The 18,297-nt window shown below is 44.0% G+C and overlaps 1 long non-coding RNA gene across 1 annotated transcript in view; it reads right to left on the bottom strand.

Annotated features, from left to right (window-relative positions):
- Positions 1–13,353: 13,353 nt before the first annotated feature.
- LOC134360108 (uncharacterized) overlaps positions 13,354–18,297 on the bottom strand; it is a 69,039-nt gene continuing 64,095 nt past the window's right edge. The window contains exons 2-3 of the long non-coding RNA XR_010021253.1: positions 15,585–15,685; positions 13,354–13,450 (exon numbers count right to left, since the gene is read on the bottom strand). This is a non-coding gene — a long non-coding RNA (uncharacterized LOC134360108). The remainder of the gene's footprint in view (positions 13,451–15,584; positions 15,686–18,297) is intronic.

Raw genomic sequence — 18,297 nt, 5'->3', positions numbered from 1 at the left:
GTCCATTCTGTCTGCTCTGCCATCCTATCATGGCTGATTTATTTATTTATTTGCTTTAATTTGAGATACGGCACAGAATGGACCCTCCTGGCCCAATGGAACACATTGGCCGGCAACTCACCTATTTAACCTTACTCTAATCACAGGACAATTAACCTGTTGACCACCTCACCTTTAGAATGTGGGAGGAAACCGGAGTACTCGGAGGAAACCCATACATTATCCCCCTCATCCCCATTCTCCTGTCTTCTCCCCATAACCTTTGATGTCTTTACTAATCAAGTACTTATCATCCTCTGCTTTATGTATACCTAATAACCTGGCCTCGACAGCTGTCTGTGGCAATGAATTCCACGGATTCACCACCCTCTGGCTGAAGAAATGCCTCCTAATCTCTGTTCTAAAGCCGGCTGGTGGCCTAGTGACATCAGCGCTGGACTTCGGAGCGAAAGCTCCCGAGTTCGAATCCAGCCGGCTCCCTTGCACGCTTTCCATCCGTGCTGGGTTCAGCGTCGAGCTAGCAGCTCGGCCTCGTAAAAATAAGAAAACCTGCTAAAAAAAAACGCCATCATGACTGCGTCCCGATGACCCCACTCGGAGTTAAGGGTTTCCCTCTCTCTCTATTCTAAACGTTTTGAAGAGATTCCACCCCCCCCCCCATTTTATATATGTGTATGTGTGTGTGTGTGTGTGTGTGTGTGTGTGTGTGTTTGTGTGTACATTTAAAATAGTTAAGTTAAATAAGTATAAATGAATAAGACCATAAGACAAAGGAGCAGAAGTAGGCCATTCAGCCCATCGAGTCTGCTCCGCCATTTTATCATGAGCTGATCCATTCTCCCATTTAGTCCCATTCCCCTGCCTTCTCACCATAACCTTTGATGCCCTGGCTACTCAGATACCTATCAATCTCTGCCTTAAATACACCCAATGACTTGGCCTCCACTGCTGCCCGTGGCAACAAATTCCATAGATTCACCACCCTCTGTCTAAAAAAATTTCTTCGCATTTCTGTTCTGAATGGGCGCCCTTCAATCCTTAAGTCATGCCCTCTCGTACTAGAGTAGTGTAAAAATAAAAAATTAGTGTTCACGGGTTCAAAGTCCATTCAGAAATCAGGTGGCAGAAGGGCAGAAGCTGTGAAGCTGTTCCTGAGTACATGCCTTCAGGCTGCTGTACCTCTCCCCAGATGGTAACAATGAGAAGAGGGCTTGCCCTGGGTGATAGGGGTGCAGTGTGGTGTAGTGGTTAGCTATTACAGCGCCTGTGAATTGGGTTCAATTCCCGCCACCAACTGTAAGGAGTTTGTGCATTCTCCCCGTGACCCTGTGGGTTTCCTCCAGATGCTCTGGTTTCCTCCCACAATCCAAAGACGAAGGGGATAAGTAGGTTAATGGGTCACATGGGTGCAATTGGGCAGGACAGGGTCATTGGGCTGGAAGAAACTGTTCCTGTGGAATCTCTCTAAATAAAAATTACAAATATATGTGCTAGATAAAAACTAGAAGCCAACTCATCTGACTAAAGGCTGACAAATTCCTGGAATTCATGTCCTGTGTAACAAGATTGTAAAGAAATGGCCACCACAATATTTCTTGGTACAGCTCCCAAATTTTGGTCTTTACCTACAGAAATTTTCTGAGCAGTGTATTAAAATAGACCCTAACGCAAGCATAAAGCAGTGAGTCAGCACCAACAATTCCAAACACGAAACCAGCCTTGAATGCTTCTCATGTATCTTGGTGTCAACTCGAAAAATTTGAATCTCAGCTCGTTTAACCATCATTCATGCATACGAGCCCAAGCCTGTTTAAGGACCAGCAATTAGGCTAGCATTTTTAAATTTTAATGTGCCTTATACATGGCTTTAAAAAAAGGCATTGAGAAAAAAATGTAAAGTGCAGAGCAAGTCTCAGGGAGGTCAATTTTTTTCAAAACAAAAGCTAACGATCACAATAAAACAGGCGATAAATGGCCGTGCTTCTGTTGCGCTGGGAATCCGGGTGGTGGGTGAAGCAAGTGCAATTGCCAGAATTTTGAGGCAATAGTCTGTGCTACTTGGGTTCCCCCATATTCTTCTTCACCTCCATCCCACATTCCATGACCACTTTAAGCCAAGCATTTGACTTGCACCTGCGTCTCCCCATAAGTACGGAAGAAATTCTCTTCTCGCTGCTGCCATCAGGAAGGTGGTACAGGAGCCTTAGGTCCCGCACCACCAGGTTCAGGAACAGTTATTACTCTACAACCATCAGGCTCCTGAACCAGTGAGTTTATAGGCTGTGGGATAAGTTCAGTGTTGAGGGGAACTTCACTCACCTCAATACTGAACTGATCGCACAACCTATAAACTCACTTTCAAGGACCCTACAACTCATGCTCTGAGCAATAATTCATTCATTCAATCATTTTTTATTTACGTACTGTATGTATCTATTTATTTATTTACTATTTCTTTGTTTATCTATCTATTTAGTTAACCATTTATTATCCTTTTTTATTGTTTGCACATTTTGCCTTTTTCACAAACAAGAGCAAATCTGCAGATGCTGGAAATCCAAGCAGCACACACAAAATGCAGGAGGAACTCAGCAGGCCAGGCAGCTTCCTTGGAAAAGAGGACAATCGACATTTCAGGCCAAATCCCCCAGGCAGGACCAAAGTCTTTTTCACATTGGTTATTTGTCAGTCTTTATTTGTGTGCATTTTCATTGATTCTATTGTATTTCTTTGTTCTACTGTGAATGCCTGCAAGGAAATGAATCTCAGGGTAGAATATGGTGACCTATGCGCACTATGGTAATACATTTATTTTGAACTTGGAGCTTGGAAATTCCATGCTAAGATTCAGATGCCTGAGGAAGCAGTTGAGGCGGGTTACAATAACAATTTACCTGCTAAATAATTGTTAGATACAGATAAGAAAGGTTTAGAGGGAAGCCATCTAAACACAGGCAGATGGGATGAGCTTAGCATTGACAGTCTGAGCTGCAGGGTCTGTTTCTGCACTGTACTACTCCACAGGAACAGCTTACAAGTGCGACGGAATCCTCTCCATTTGCCTGGCTGATTGCTGGTTCCCAAACTTGTTTTATACCATGGACCAATACCATTAAGCAAGGGGCCAATGCACCCCAGGTTGGGAACCCCTTGACATAAGGTGACTTTGACAGGAAATGATAACGTAGTGTGGTGGGCTGGGTTAATTGGTGAAGTAGACTGGTGGGGTGGGTTAATTGGTAAAGCAGTGTGGTGGGCTGGGTTAATTGGTAAAGTAGACTGGTGGGGTGGGTTATTTGGTAAAGCAGTGTGGTGGGCTGGGTTAATTGGTAAAGTAGTATGGTAGGATGGGTTAATTGGTAAAGCAGTGTGGTGGGATGGGTTAATTGGTAAAGTAGTATGGTGGGATGGGTTAATTGGTAAAGTTGTATGGTGGGGTGGTAAAGTAGTATGCTGGGATGGGTTAATTGGTAAAGCAGTGTGGTGGGCTGGGTTAATTGGTAAAGTAGTATGGTGGGATGGGTTAATTGGTAAAGCAGTGTGGTGGGATGGGTTAATTGGTAAAGTAGTATGCTGGGATGGGTTAATTGGTAAAGCAGTGTGGTGGGCTGGGTTAATTGGTAAAGTAGTATGGTGGGATGGGTTAATTGGTAAAGCAGTATGGTGGGATGGGTTATTTGGTAAAGCAGTGTGGTGGGATGGGTTAATTGGTAAAGTTGTATGGTGGGGTGGTAAAGTAGTATGCTGGGATGGGTTAATTGGTAAAGCAGTGTGGTGGGCTGGGTTAATTGGTAAAGTAGTATGGTAGGATGGGTTAATTGGTTGAGCTGTTCATCGCCTGATGGGTTGGGAGAAGTAACTATTCTTGAGAAATGGTGAACACAACATTGAACCTAGGTGAAAGGTTGCAAGCCACAAGGTTGACTGCCCATTTCCCTCCATGGAGTCTTTCTGACCCACTGAGATCCTCCAACTTTCTGTGAGTTACAACAGGTTGAGGGTTAACTCCACGTCCACATCTAAAGTCTTCAATGCAAATAAGGGCAATCACAATAGTGGGTATGAAGGTGGAGTTATGCCAATTTGGAGAAGGGATTTCATAAAAGAGAAAAATCAATGGATATCAGGGATAATGCTAAACTGAAAAGCAAGGCAAGGGTTTAGTGGTAGCCCAGAGGACTGGGAATATTTCAGACCAAGGTTGATTGATTCTTGATTATTCAGGGTATGAAAGGATACGGGGAGAGGCAGGAGATTGGGGCTGAGAGGAAAATGGATCAGCTTTGATGAAATGGCAGAGCAGACTTGATGGGCCAAATGGCCTAATTTGGTTCCTATATCTTATGGTCTTATATTTCAGGAAACAATAGCAAAAAGCTAAGAGCACATAAGAAAAATCATGAGTAAGCATTTATTTTTTTTAATTTAGGAAATTATTCGCAGTACTGAGCCCTTCCAGCCCAATGAGGACACGCCGTCCAATTACACTGTGTGACTAATTAACCTAATGACCCGTACATGTTTGGAATGTGGGAGGAAACCAGAGCACCTGGAAGAAACACACCAGTCATGGGGCAAAGATACAAACTCCTTACAGACGGGTATGCTAACCGATACAGTACCATGCCGTCATCAAAGCTTACATGTACAATGCTGTTCTTTCACCTAAAAGTCCCAGGGCTCCCACCTAAAAACACTGTCGAAGTGGAGATACAAGAGATTGCAGATACTGGAGTCTGGAGCAACAATCCATCTGCTGAAGGAACTCAGTAGGTCGAGCAGCATCTGTGGGGGAGAAAGGAATTGTTGAACGTTTCAGGCCAAAACCCGGGATCAGGAAGAACTACCTGTACCATGGAGATTCCTTCTCAGCGCTTCGTGCAGGCAGCTCACCACCACCCTCGAGGACAGCTTCAACAGGAATCCGGCATCCATCATTAAGGGCCCTCATCACACAGGCCGTGGTCTCTTCTCATTTGTACCATCAGGATGGAGGTACAGGAGCCTGAAGACACACACTCAGCATTTTAGGAACAACTTCTTCCCCTTCCACCATCCGATTTCTGAATGGACCATGAACCCATAAACATGGCCTCATAATTCTTTTTTTGGTTGCTTTATTTATTTATCTTGTTGGGTGTTAGCGCAAATGCAACGTTTCACTGTGCACATGATAAACAAACTTGAAGCTTGAATAAACTCGAATCTTATAAAATGTTCTTGTCTTCGCACTGTACTGCTGCCACAAAACAACAAGTTTTATGCATTGTGTGAGGGAGAAAGTAAGAAGGAGGATAGGAAACCCGATCCTGATTCTGTTTCTCAATTTAAAAAAATTCCACCACGTAAGTAAGAGATTTCTGAGAACAACCAATCCCTGAAAGGAAATTTAAAATTACATGCCCTTAATTTCCACTGAGCTAGAACTCATTATCTGTGTAAAACAAACCTGAGTGTTGAAGAGAGTCAGGTGTGTGCTGCCCACTAACACTAAAATGAGCCTTTTTCCACATCAAACAAAACATTACAATCAAGGCAATTAAAATGCTGCATTGTGTAATGTAATGCTCTGGGAGTCATTTTGCAGTGTTTACATTGCAATGCGCATCTTTACTTCAAATAAAATACTTCACATTAACTTTTCTGAAACAAGGTTTTACTGCACCCAGTTGACACCGAGTAAAAAATTCATGTGCAAACTCTGAAGCACTGGAGATGTTTTGTGAAATTAGCTGCATTAAATTGTCTGCTCAGCACTGGGATGGTGCCATGGCTTCTCACAGTTGCCAAGTCAGCAGCAAATATTTGAAATAGTACTTTAGCAATTTTGGTTCCTGTGTGAGGTCATCCATTTTGAACAAGAAAAGGATGAGAGCAAGTAATGCCAAAGTCCAACGAGTCTTACTAGTCTGTACACAAGACAGGCATTGAAATACTCTGGATCCAAATGCAGATTCAGATTCATTTATATATTGTGCAAATATATTTACATATAAAAGCATATTTATATATTTGCACATATTGTGCAAAGGCTTAGGTACATGTAAACAAATTCTGTAAATTGAACATGCTTTTAAAACCAATTAAATTAAAAGTTTCTAAATATCGGAAAAAATATGATAAAAAGAAGTAAACCAAAAGAAGTAAGAAACTAAATCAAATCAATATTTGCTGTGACCATCCTTTGCCTTTAAAACGGCATCAATTCTTTTTGGTACACGGCCATGCAGCTTTATAAGAAAACCGGCTGGTAGGTTGTTCCAGGCATCTTGGACAACTTACCACAGTTCTTCTGCAGACTTTGGCTGTCTCACTTGCTTCTGTCTCTGGTACATCAAAACATACAGTGAAGTGATGGTGACAGTAAGAAGAAGGCATGTTCCACGTGGTGAGGGTGCTTAAGGATGGAAGCCATCTTCACTGTCCTTGAAGGTGGGGAGGCTTGTGCTCATGATATGTCATTTGCGTTGATGTCCGACACAACCCAAGGGTGTGCTGGGGGCAGCCCGCAAGTGTCACCACACGTTCCGGCTCCAACAAAGCATGCCCATAAGGTTCAGCAAAGCAACAACAACGACAAAACAACAGCAACACAAGTCCTTTTCCTCCCTCCCACACACCCACCCACCTACACTCAGACAGTCCGCCAATTCCAGGACAGGCCAGCTCCGAGCCTCCACCAGACCAGCAGACTAGCAGGCATCAGGCCTCGGACTTCACCAGTGGATTTGCAGACTTTGGTCACCGGTCCTCAACTTCTGAACTTCTGAACGACCTTCGGGCTTCAACCTTTGGTATTGACCCCAGGGCTCACCAATGACAGGAGGCCAGACACTAGGCCTCAAATTCTGAACTCAGTAACTCGCGTACCTTTGCCATCACCGGACCTCATTAGTCTTTTTTTGAATATGACCAAAAAAGCTGAGGCATTGTATTGAGAGGACATAACAGTAGATAATTCGGCCCCTCAAGCCTGCCCCACCATGGAGGATGATTATGGTTGAGTGTGGATCTTCAGGCTCTTGTACTTCCTTAACGATGGTAGTACTGTTCCAGATGGTGAAAGTCCTTAATGATAGAAGCCACCTTCACAACCTTTTAACAATGTCTTCAATGGTGGGGAGGCTTGTGTCTGTTTTGGAGAGTTACAACCCTCTGCAGCTTCTTTCAATCCAATGCATTGGAGCCTCCATACCAAACAGTGTTGCAACCAGTCAGCATGTTCTCCATAGTACAGCTGTAGAAATTTGCTAGAATCTTTGATGACATACCAAATCTTCTCAAACTTCTAATGAAGTATAGCCACTGGAATGCCTTCTTCATGATTGCATCCAAGTGTTGGTCCAAGGATAGGTTCTCTGAGATGTTGAGACCCAGGAATTTGAAGCTGCTCACCCTTTCCAGTGCTGACCCCACAATGACGACGTGCGCGTTCTCCTTCCTGAAGTCCACCGTCAATTTCTGGGTCTTTCTGACACTGACAAGGCTGTTGTTGATCTCTCAAGACATTATGAAACATTTTGAATTGGGGTTCTGCTTCATCGAGCATCTTGCTCCATCTGCCAAAAGCAGAATTTCCCTGTAACCAAGCATCTTAAATCCAATTCCCATTCCCACTCTGACATGACCTCCTCTTGTGCTATGATGAGGCCACCCTCAGGGTAGAGGAGTAACACCTCATATTCCATGTGGGTAGCCTCTAACCTGATGGAATGAACATCAACTTCTCCTTCCATTAATTTTTTTCCCTTTTCTTCTATTCCCCACTCTGATCTCTTATCTTTGCTCACCTCCCCCTAATGCCCCTCCTTCTTCCGTTTCTCCCAAGTTCCACTCTCCTGTCCTGTCAGTCTTCTTCTTTTCCAGCACTCTGCATTTTCCATCAATCGCCTCCCAGCTTCTTACTTCAACCTCCCTCCCCAAACCACCTGGCTTCACCTATCACCTTCTAGCTATTCTCCTTCCCCTCCCCCAACTTTTTTATTCTGGCGTCTTCCTCCCTCCCTTTCAGTCCTGAAGAAGGAAGGGTCTTGGCTTGAAATTACCTGACCTGCTGAGTTCCTCCAGCATTTTATGTGTGTTGCTTTGGATTTCCAGCATCTGCAGATGTTTTTGTGATTATGAGACACTTTTTTTTAGCCAAAGGGACTATATGGTTTTGTAGTGCTCTATGCCCTACGTTCTACGGATTAGATTGGGCCACCTGCTACAATATCTCCTTCTTTGTCTAGGTGTGAAAATAATTGGGTGGAGATATTTCATCTCCAAAAGAGGTGAAAGGTGCTCCTTCCCTCTGTTAGCCTGCAGGTCACCCTTGGGCAAGGTGTAGCACCTGCTTAGCCCCAAGATCAGAGTCACGTAAGGCCATGGGAGCAGGTGGTGGATGGTCATATGAGCAGCTGGTGCACATCACAAGTCCTGGTGATGCGACCACTGACACCAGAGAGACAATCTCTGAAGAGTATTGGTAACAGCTGGGGTCACCCGTCTTGTAAAGACACTGCCCTGAAGAAGGCAATGGCAAACCACTTCTGAAAAAGAATTTCCCAACAAATATTGCATTCAGTTCTGGTCGCCTCATTATAGGAAGGACATGGAGCTTTAGAGAGGGTGCAGGGGAGATTCACCAGGATGCTGCGTGGATTAAAGAACATGTCTTATGTGGAATGGTTGAGTGAGCTCTGGCTTTTCTCTTTGGACTGACGGTGAATGAGAAGCAACTTGACAGAGACGTATAAGACTATGAGAGGCATGGATAGGATGGACAGCCAGAACCTCTCCCCCAGGGTGGTGGTGGCCAGCGTCAGAGGGCATCAGTTTAAGGGGAGTGGAGGAGCGTTTAGCAAAGATGTCAAAGGGTGCCTTTACCAGAAAGTGGGAAGAGCCTGGAATGCTCTGCTGGGAGTGGTAGTAGAGGCAGATACATTAGAGTCAGTGAAATGTAGAATCACAGAACAGTACAGCACAGTACAGGCCCTTCAGCCCACGATATCGTGCTGACCTTTCAACGTACTCCTAGTCCATCTCTCCTACATAGATCTCCATTTGTCTATCATCCATGTGCCTATCTAAGAGTCTCTTAAACTTCTCCCAATGTAAAAAAATACCTCTGATACCCCCCTTTACTTTCCTCCAAGCACATTAAAATTATGCCTTCTTATATGTTTAAGATATTTAAGAGATTCTTAGAAAGACAAATGGATGAAAGAAAAATGTAGGGTTAGGGCTATGTACTGTAGGAGGAAGAGTTTAGATTGATTAACAAAGGCATCCGTTAGTCTTGCGAGACCATGGATCTGCGCCTGGAAAGTCTTCACTCTCCAGGGCGCAGGCCTGGGCAAGGTTGTATGGAAGACCAGCAGCTGCCCATGCTGTAAGTCTCCCCTCTCCACAACACTGATGTTGTCCAAGGGAAGGGCATTAGGACCCATACAGCTTGGGACCAGTGTCGTCGCAGAGCAATGTGTGATTAAGTGCCTTGCTCAAGGACACAACACGTTGCCTCGGCTGGGGCTCGAACTCACGACCTTCAGGTTGCTAGTCCAATGCCTTAACCACTTGGCCATGTGCCCACATGATTGATTATGGAGTATATTAACATTGTGGGCTGAAGGGCCTGTGTGCACTGTAACACATACAAAAATGTTGAAGGAACTCAGCAAATCAGGCAGCATCTATAGGGAGGAGTAAATAGTCATGTTTTGTGCCTAGATGAAGTTCCAGCACAGAAGTGTAGTTGTTAGCACAATGCTTTACAGAACCAGCGACCCAGGTTCAACTCCTGCCACTGCTGTGAGGAGTTTGTACATTCTCCCCATGACTGCAGTGCGCTTCCTCCAGATGCTCCAGTTTCCTCCCACAGGCCAAGGACATACAGGTTGGTAGGTTAATTGGTTAATTTACAAACTCGCTCTCCATTCCATGTTGACAAACACAGTACCATGCAAAAGTCTTAGGCACCGCAGCTATATATATATATTCTGACAATATTCTGATTGGAGGGAGGAGAAGATGGCGGCGCGACACAGCGCGCGTGGCCGTTCCGAATGATATCGTATGTGTTAACTAGGGGCCATGCGCAATCCTGATTTGATGGAGATAGACGTGAGAAGCACGGAGGAAAACCTGGAGGAACTTCTGAAACGCCCGCTTCGCTGCCACTGCTACTGTGCGATCGAGAATCTCCGGAGGGGAAGGCCCCAAATCCTCGGCTTTGCCTATTGCCTGTTGCCGGGGCCAGGGTGAAGCGCTCGGCAGAGATGGTGCTCAGTGCTCGGTGTCAGAGGGCTGGTCGGAGGCTCGAAGTTTTCGGACGGACTCAAGAGTCGGCTGTGGTCGGGTGCTTCCAGGATGCTGCATCGGCAAGTTGGCGGCACTGGAGGTTCATGGAAGGGAGAGTTTTTTTTCCTTCCTTCTACCGTCTGCGTGAGATGATGGGACTTTCGAGAGACTTTGAGACTTCTTACCGTGCCCATGCTCTGTCCTTTATCAAATTACGGTATTGCTTTGCACTGTTGTAACTATATGTTATAATTATGTGGTTTTTGTCAGTTTTTCAGCCTTGGTTTGTCTTGTGTTTCTGTGATATCATTCTGGAGGAACATTGTATCATTTCTTAATGCATGCATTACTAAATGACAATAAAAGAGGACTGCGCGTCCTCAGAATCTAATCTAATCTAAATGTCTGAGACTTTTGCACAGTGCTATAAATAAATGAAGTCCTCATGAAGGGTCTCAGCCCAAAACATCAATAGTTGATTCCTCTCCACAAATGCTGCCAGACCTGATGAGTTCCTCCAGTATTTTGTGTGTGTTTCTCTGGATTTGCACCATCCACATGCAGAATCTCGTGTTTGCTGCTTTATATGTGGAGAAAATGACCGCTCACCTTAAGACCCTGAATGGGCTGAGGGTCTGAGCTGGACTGAACAGGCCAGCCGATGTGCTCTGCTGCACAATGCTGACTTCAGATTACACATGAGAGGGAGGCTGGCCTAGGTGACGGGCTGTCTTTGCAACAGCACTCGGGCCAAATCAGCCTCTTAGACCCCCAAGTAGCAAAGGGCATCCCTTTCACATTCTCGTGCAGGCTTCCTGAAGTGCAAAAAATGCAATTTTCCCGAGCTGTAATGGTTATGATTATTAGGCGCTGATGCCTCTACATTATCCGCACCTCCTGCTGAGGATGATGGAAGTGTCTCTTGTCAGGCTAATCAAGTGACAGGCAAGAGTTGATGACCTTCTCTGGTCACTCCTCCCGCTTTGTGGGTATACTCAGAAAATCAAACGTGAGGAATTGAAGATCTTTGACAAAGCTTTCTTTCACGTTCGGAGTACTTTTCTCTCTCTGCTGCCAAGTTCCTTGAATAAGTTACTTTAACAGATTCTCCCGCACTAGGAATCCAGTTTTCTTTCCACGACGATCTGTCATGTGCTGATGTGTGCTGACACAGTGCTGTCCCGGCTAAAAGAGGTCAACTTGCTGCTTATCCTATGACTGATTTTAATGAAGGCCCCATTGCATTGACAGGTCTGTTGGCTACTGTCCACCACAAACACAAGTGTATCTCCAGAACCACAATCCCAGTGCTCTTGGAACCAGGAAAAGTGCCTGTTACATTTACCATTCTGCTTCATAGAAAGTAGATTTCACCTCCCTACAGGAAAGATATCAATAAGATTGAAAGAGTGCAGAGAAAATTTACAAGGATGTTGCTGGGCCTTTAGGACATGAATTAAAGAGTAAGGTTGAAAAGGTTAGGACTATATTCCTTGGGGCGTAAGCGAATGAGGGGAGATTTGATAGAGGTGTGCAAAATTATAAGGGCTATAAGACAATAAGACCATAAGACCTTAAGATATGGGAGCAGAATTAGGCCATTCAGCCCATCGAGTCTGCTCTACTATTCCATAATGGCTGAGCCCAGATCCCACTCAACCCCATACACCTGCCCTCTCGCCATATCCTTTGATGCCCTGACTGGCCAGGAAACTATCAACTTCTACTTCAAATGTACCCACGGACCTGGCCTCCACCGTTGTCTGAGGCAGAGCATTCCACAGATTCACTACTCTCTGGCTAAAAAGAGGTTCCTCCTTACATCTGTCCTTAAGGGTCACCTGTCAGTTCTGAGGCAGTGCCCTCTAGTTCTGGACACCCCCACCATAGGAAACATCCTCTCCACATCCACCCTATCTCGTCCTTCCAACATTCAGTTGGTTTCAATGAGATCCCCCCGCATTCTGCTAAATCTCAGTGAGTACAGTCCCAAAGCTGTCAAATGCTCCTCATATGTTAACCCCTTCACTCCCAGAATCATCCTCGTGAACCTCCTCTGGACTCTCTCCAATGACAACACATCCTTTCTGAGATACGGGGCACAAAACTGTTGACAATACTCCAAGTGTGGCCTGACTAGTGTCTTATAAAGCCTCAGCATTATCTCCTTGCTTTTATATTCTATTCCCCTTGAAATAAATGCCAACATTGCATTAACTTTCTTTACCACAGATTCAACCTGTAAATTAACCTTCTGGGAGTTTTACACGAGAACTGCTAAGTCTCTCTGCACCTCTGATGTTTGAACCTTCTCCCCATTTAGATAATAGTCTGCACTATTGTTCCTTTTAACAAAATGGATTCTCATACATTTCCCAACATTGTATTCCATCTGCCACTTTTTTGCCCACTAGATAGGGTAACAATACTAATAGCTGACTCAGAAACAAAACTTCAAGAACTACTCACTATAGTGGCAGCAGAAAGTAATCGCAGAGGCCTCTCAATCAACACCAAGAAGACAGAAAGCATGGTCATCTCCAGAAAGACAAACATCCCACAATGTGTGATCAAGTTCGGAAATACAAACATCAAACAAGTCAACAAATTCAAATATCTTGGCAGTCTAATAACAAGTGATGGCAGGTGCGACACAGATATCAAATACAAAATAGCAATGGTGAAAGAAGCTTTTCAAAAAATGAAGACCATATTAACAGACAGAAAGATGAGCACGTACACTAAAACAGAATACTGCAGTGCTACATTTATTCTATTCTGACTTATGGAAGTGAATGCTGGACCATTTCTCCAGCAATGGAAAAGAGACTAGAAGCAGCTGAATTATGGTTCTACAGGAGAATGTTAAAAATATCATGGACCACACACACATCAAATGAAGAAGTTCTCAGAAGAGCCCAAGCAGTTCGATCACTCACACCAACAATAAGAGAAAGACAACTCAGATTCCTAGGGCACATCATGCGGAAAGATGAACTAGAAAAACTCATACTCTCTGGAAAGATTGAGGGGAGTAAACCCAGAGGAAGACCTCGGCTTATGTACGTCAAAAGCATAGCCAGGTGGCTACACATCGAGGAAATGGAAGTCATCCGAAGAACGAAGGATAGATCACCATGGTCACCAACGTCCGCATCGGATATGGTTCCTAGACAGACAGACAGATTGGGTAAATACAAGCAGGCTTTTTCCATGGAGATTGAGTGAGACGAGAACTAGAAGTCTTTGGTTAGTGTTGAAAGGTGAAATATTTAAGGGCAACATGAGGGGGAAATTCTTCACTCAGAAGGTGGTAAGAGTGTGGAACAAGCTGCATTCAAACAATAGTTTTCACTGTATATTTTGATATTTCAGTGTTACTGGACATATGATAAAGCTAATCTCTATTTTTTTGTGTTCACCCATCTTTCCAATGGCCACACTTTAAGTTGTTTAGCCTTGACCTCCCACCAGAGAATAGATTCTTCTAATATCTTGTACCAGCAGTATTCCATAGTCACAGATTCAGACAGCACAGACACAGGCCCTTCAGCCCATTGAATCTGTTGGAGCCCTCAACCACTCATTTACACTATTCCTACATAAATGTAATTTGTCCTCCTCACATTTTTGCCAGGCTCCTCCCAGAATCTGTTGCTTGCCTACACACTTACACTCTACGGGCAATTGAACTGCCAAACCACACATCTTTGGGATGTCGGATGAAACCAGAACACTCAGAGGAAACTCACATAGTCACGAAGAGAAAGAAAAAAATGAAAAAGATGAGCTTTATTGGTCCCATGTGCACCAAAATATGAGGTTGAATGCGTCATTTTGTGTCAAATCAAACAGCGAGGATTGTGCTGGGGGCAGCCACAATTGTAGCCACACTTCCAGCAGCAACACAGCCTGCCTACAATTCACTAACTCCGACCCATACGGCATTGGAATGTGAGAGGAAACCCACACAGTCATGGGGAGAACATACAAACTTCTTACAGGCAGCAGCGAGAATTGAACCCTGATGTTATGACTGGCACTGTAAAGCCTCAATCTATCCACAATGATACCATGATGCCGTGAAACTGCACAGACAGCACCCAGCTCAAGGAGTCAGTGGCTCTATTAACTTTGCCACTGCGCTGTCTAGTTTTCAAATACAGCTGTTCCTCCCTTTAGAAACATTCCAATTCCAAATCTGCATTTTTAAAACAATTGACTTATTGGGGCAGTTTACAAACACTTTCTTCCCCATTTGGACAACTCTTTTGCATTTTAAATTTACCATTTTCCAAGGATTCATCCTTTTTGTAAATCAAGGATTGCATGTGCTGTTGAATTCTTTTCTTTCTATTGATTTTATTTATTTATTGAGATACAGTACAACACGGAACAGGCCCTTCTGGCCCTTTGAGCCGTGCTGCCCAGCAATCCTCCGATTTACCTCCAGCCTAATCACAGGACAATTTGCAATGACCAATTAACCTACCAACCGGTACATCTTTGGACTGTGGAAGGAAACTGGAGCACCGAGAGGAAACCTGTGGTCACAGGGAGAACGTATAAACCCCTTACAGGCAGCAGTGGGCATCGAACCCTTGCTGATGGTACTGTAAAGTGCCGTGCTAACCACCACGTAACTGTGCTCTTCTCTCCTGAAGGGACTTGATTCCTCTCTCTGACAGTCTGTTTCACATTAGCTGTCTATATGGGTTTCTGTTTCCTGGCTTGCTTATGGCCAGCTATCTAACGATGACTATAAACACAAGAGATTCTGCAGGTGCTGGAAATCTTTGATTTGCTATTAAGCACAGATGTTGGCTAACAATATGTTTTATTATATGATAAGGATTTTTTCCTTTTCTCTTTTTTTTTAACCAAACAGCTGTTTTTTCTTCTGGTAGTGGGTCTAGATTTTTTTTGTATAATAAAAGTATATCTCAATATTATGTTTAAATTTAATGTATACGGATATGGGGTAATGAAACTATATTTGTGATCCCAATATATTGTAATCGATATATATTATAAATCTTACTGTACTCTGTATTCTTTTATGTAAGAAATCAATAAAAATATTGAAAAAGAGAAAAGGAAATCTTGAACACACATCACCAGAGGAACTCAGCAAGCCAGGCAGCATCTAGGGAGGAATAAACAGCTGATGTGTCATGCCGAGACCCTTCCTCAGGACTCTGATGAAGGTTCAACAATCTGACGCATTTACTAACTTTCATCTCCTGTGGACTCGCGTTCAAGGACTCTAAAACTCGTATTTTCAGTATTATTTATTTACTTACTGTGTGTTTTTCTTTGCACAGATAGTCTTCTTTTGCACATTGGTTGTTGTTCTGTCTTTGTGTACAGTTTTTCATTGATTCAATTCTATTTCTCTGTTTTCCTGCAAGACAGTGAATCTCAGGGTAGTAAATGGTGACATACAAGTACTTTGAACTTTGAACTTTGAATGCATTGCTTCCAGGATGAGACTCCCTCTACTGGCCAGATAGGAAATGGCATCACGTGTCCCAGGTCACCACATCCAGAACAGGTAAGTCACCTGTCTTCTAATCTTAAACATACAACACACTTGCTCACCATCAAGAATATAGAGGCCACTATTTGAAGCAACAGGAAGGAAGGGGTGAAATCTAAACATTTATTCCCGCCATAGTGTCTGCCATATATAAAGTGCACAATTATTATAAATGGCACATAGTTATTCATCCAGGCTACGCAGGCAGCACCTCCCTGACCTGTGACTTCAAGTACCAGGAGGGCAATAGCTTCAGGTGCATGGGAGCACCATCACTTCAAAATTCAAGGTTCAAGATTCAAAGTTGTTGAATGTCATTTCCAGTACAGAAGTGTAAAGGAGAATGAAATAATTGTTACTCCAGGTCTGATGCAGAACAAAATACCACAATAAAGATAAAGAACACAGTAAAAAAAAATGCACAAAAAGATAGCTTATATACATAGATTGTTGGCGCGTGGCCAAGTGGTTAAGGTGTCAGTCTAGTGATCTGAAGGTCGCTAGTTCGAGCCCCAGCTGAGGCAACGTGTTGTGTCCTTGAGCAAGGCACTTAACCACACATTGCTCTGCGATGACACCGGTGCCAAGCTGTATCGGCCCTAGTGCCCTTCCCTTGGACAACATCGGTGGCGTGGAGAGGGAGACTTGCAGCATGGGCAACTGCCGGTCTTCCATACAACCTTCCAAGGCGCAAATCCATGGTCTCAGGAGACTAACGGATGCCTATATATACATAGATTATTTGTGTGTCTCTAAAGTGACGCTAGGCACAAGAGTGTCGACAGGAAATGATAAAGTAGTGGTGGTTGAGGGTGTGGAGGGGTGGGTTAGTGGGTGGAGGTGTTGATCAGCCTTGCTGCTTGGGGAAAGTAACTGTTTTTGAGTCTGGTGGTCCTGGTGTGGATGCTACATAGCCTCCTCCCTAATGGAAGTGGGACAAACAGTCCATGAGCAGGGTGGATGGGATCCTTCATGCTGTTCCTGGACCTTTTCTGATATGTTTATGTATATATGTCCTTGATGGTGGGAGGCCGGTGCCGGTGATGTGTTGGGCAGTCTTGACCACCCATCATAGAGCCTTCCAGTCCACCACAGTGCAGTGTCTGTACCATGCAGTGATGCCACTTGTTAGGATGCTCTCTACTGTGCAACTGCAGAATGACAAGAGTATAGTCCCACTCCCTTCAGCCTTCTCAGAAAGTAGAGGCATTGGTAAGTTATCCTGACTCTGTAGGATGTGGTTGGGGACCATGAGACTTCCAATCTGTACACCATCCCACCTTGGAAATAAGTCAAGAAGACAACATTCATCATCAGACTATAAGGCACAGGAGCAAAATTAGGCTATTCAGCCCATCGCATCTGCTCTGTCATTCAATCATGGCTGAATTAATTTTCCTCTCAACCATATTTTGCTGCCTTCTCCCCATAACCTTGAACACCCTTACTAATCAAGAACTTATCAACTTCCGTTTTAAATATACCCGATGGTTTGTCCGCCACTGAATAGAAGGATGTCATTTTGGAACAGAGATGTGGAAGAATTTCTTTAGCTGGAATGTGGTGAATCTGTGGAATTAATTGCCACAGAGGGCTGTGAAGACCAAGTCATTGAGAATATTTAACCCAGAGAGTGGTGGATATATGGAATGCTCTGCCCCAGAAGGCTGTGGAGGCCAAGTCTCTGGATGCTTTCAAGAAAGAGATGAATAGAGCTCTTAAAGATAGCAGAATCAAAGGTTATGGGGATAAGGCAGGAACTGGATACTGATCGTGAATGATCAGCCATGATCACAGTGCTGGTTTGAAGGGCCGAATGGCCTACTCCTGCACCTATTGTCTATTAAAATGGAGATTGATAGTTCTGGATTAGTAACTTCCATTACTCATAGAAACAAGCTTTAAACAAGATTTTAAAGAATGTCGAACATAGACCCTGAAACAGCATTGCATAGTACAGGCCCCTTGGCTCACAATGTTGAGTCAAACTTTTAACCTACTCACTACAAGATTATCTAACCCTTCTCTCCCACACAGTCCTCCATTTTTCTTTCATCCATGTGCCTATCTAAGAGACTCTTAAATGGCCCCAATAATCTGTCTCTACCACCACTACGTTCCATGCACCTACCACTCTGTGTAACCTCTGACATCCCCCCCGCCATAATTTTCTTCAGTATTATGCCCACCTGGTATTAGCCACCTCCACCCTGAGAAAAATTCTCTGGCTGGCCACTCGATCAATGCCTCTTGTCATCTTGTACACCTCTGTCAAGTCACCTCTCATCCTTGTTTACTCCAAAGAAAAAGCCCTATCTCACCCAACCTATCCTTATAAGACATGCTCTCTAATTCACGCAGCATCTTGGTAAATCTCATCCGCACCCTCTCTATAACTTCCACATCATTCCTTTAATGGTTAATTCAGTTTGCAATAACTGACCAATTGAAACCTGGAACATTTTAACTAGATTCAC

The sequence above is a fragment of the Mobula hypostoma genome, chromosome 21, assembly GCF_963921235.1.
Source record: "Mobula hypostoma chromosome 21, sMobHyp1.1, whole genome shotgun sequence".
Lineage (NCBI taxonomy): Eukaryota > Metazoa > Chordata > Chondrichthyes > Myliobatiformes > Myliobatidae > Mobula > Mobula hypostoma.
Note: the sequence above shows the minus strand (reverse complement) of the source record. Positions and strands in the feature narration are given on the sequence as shown.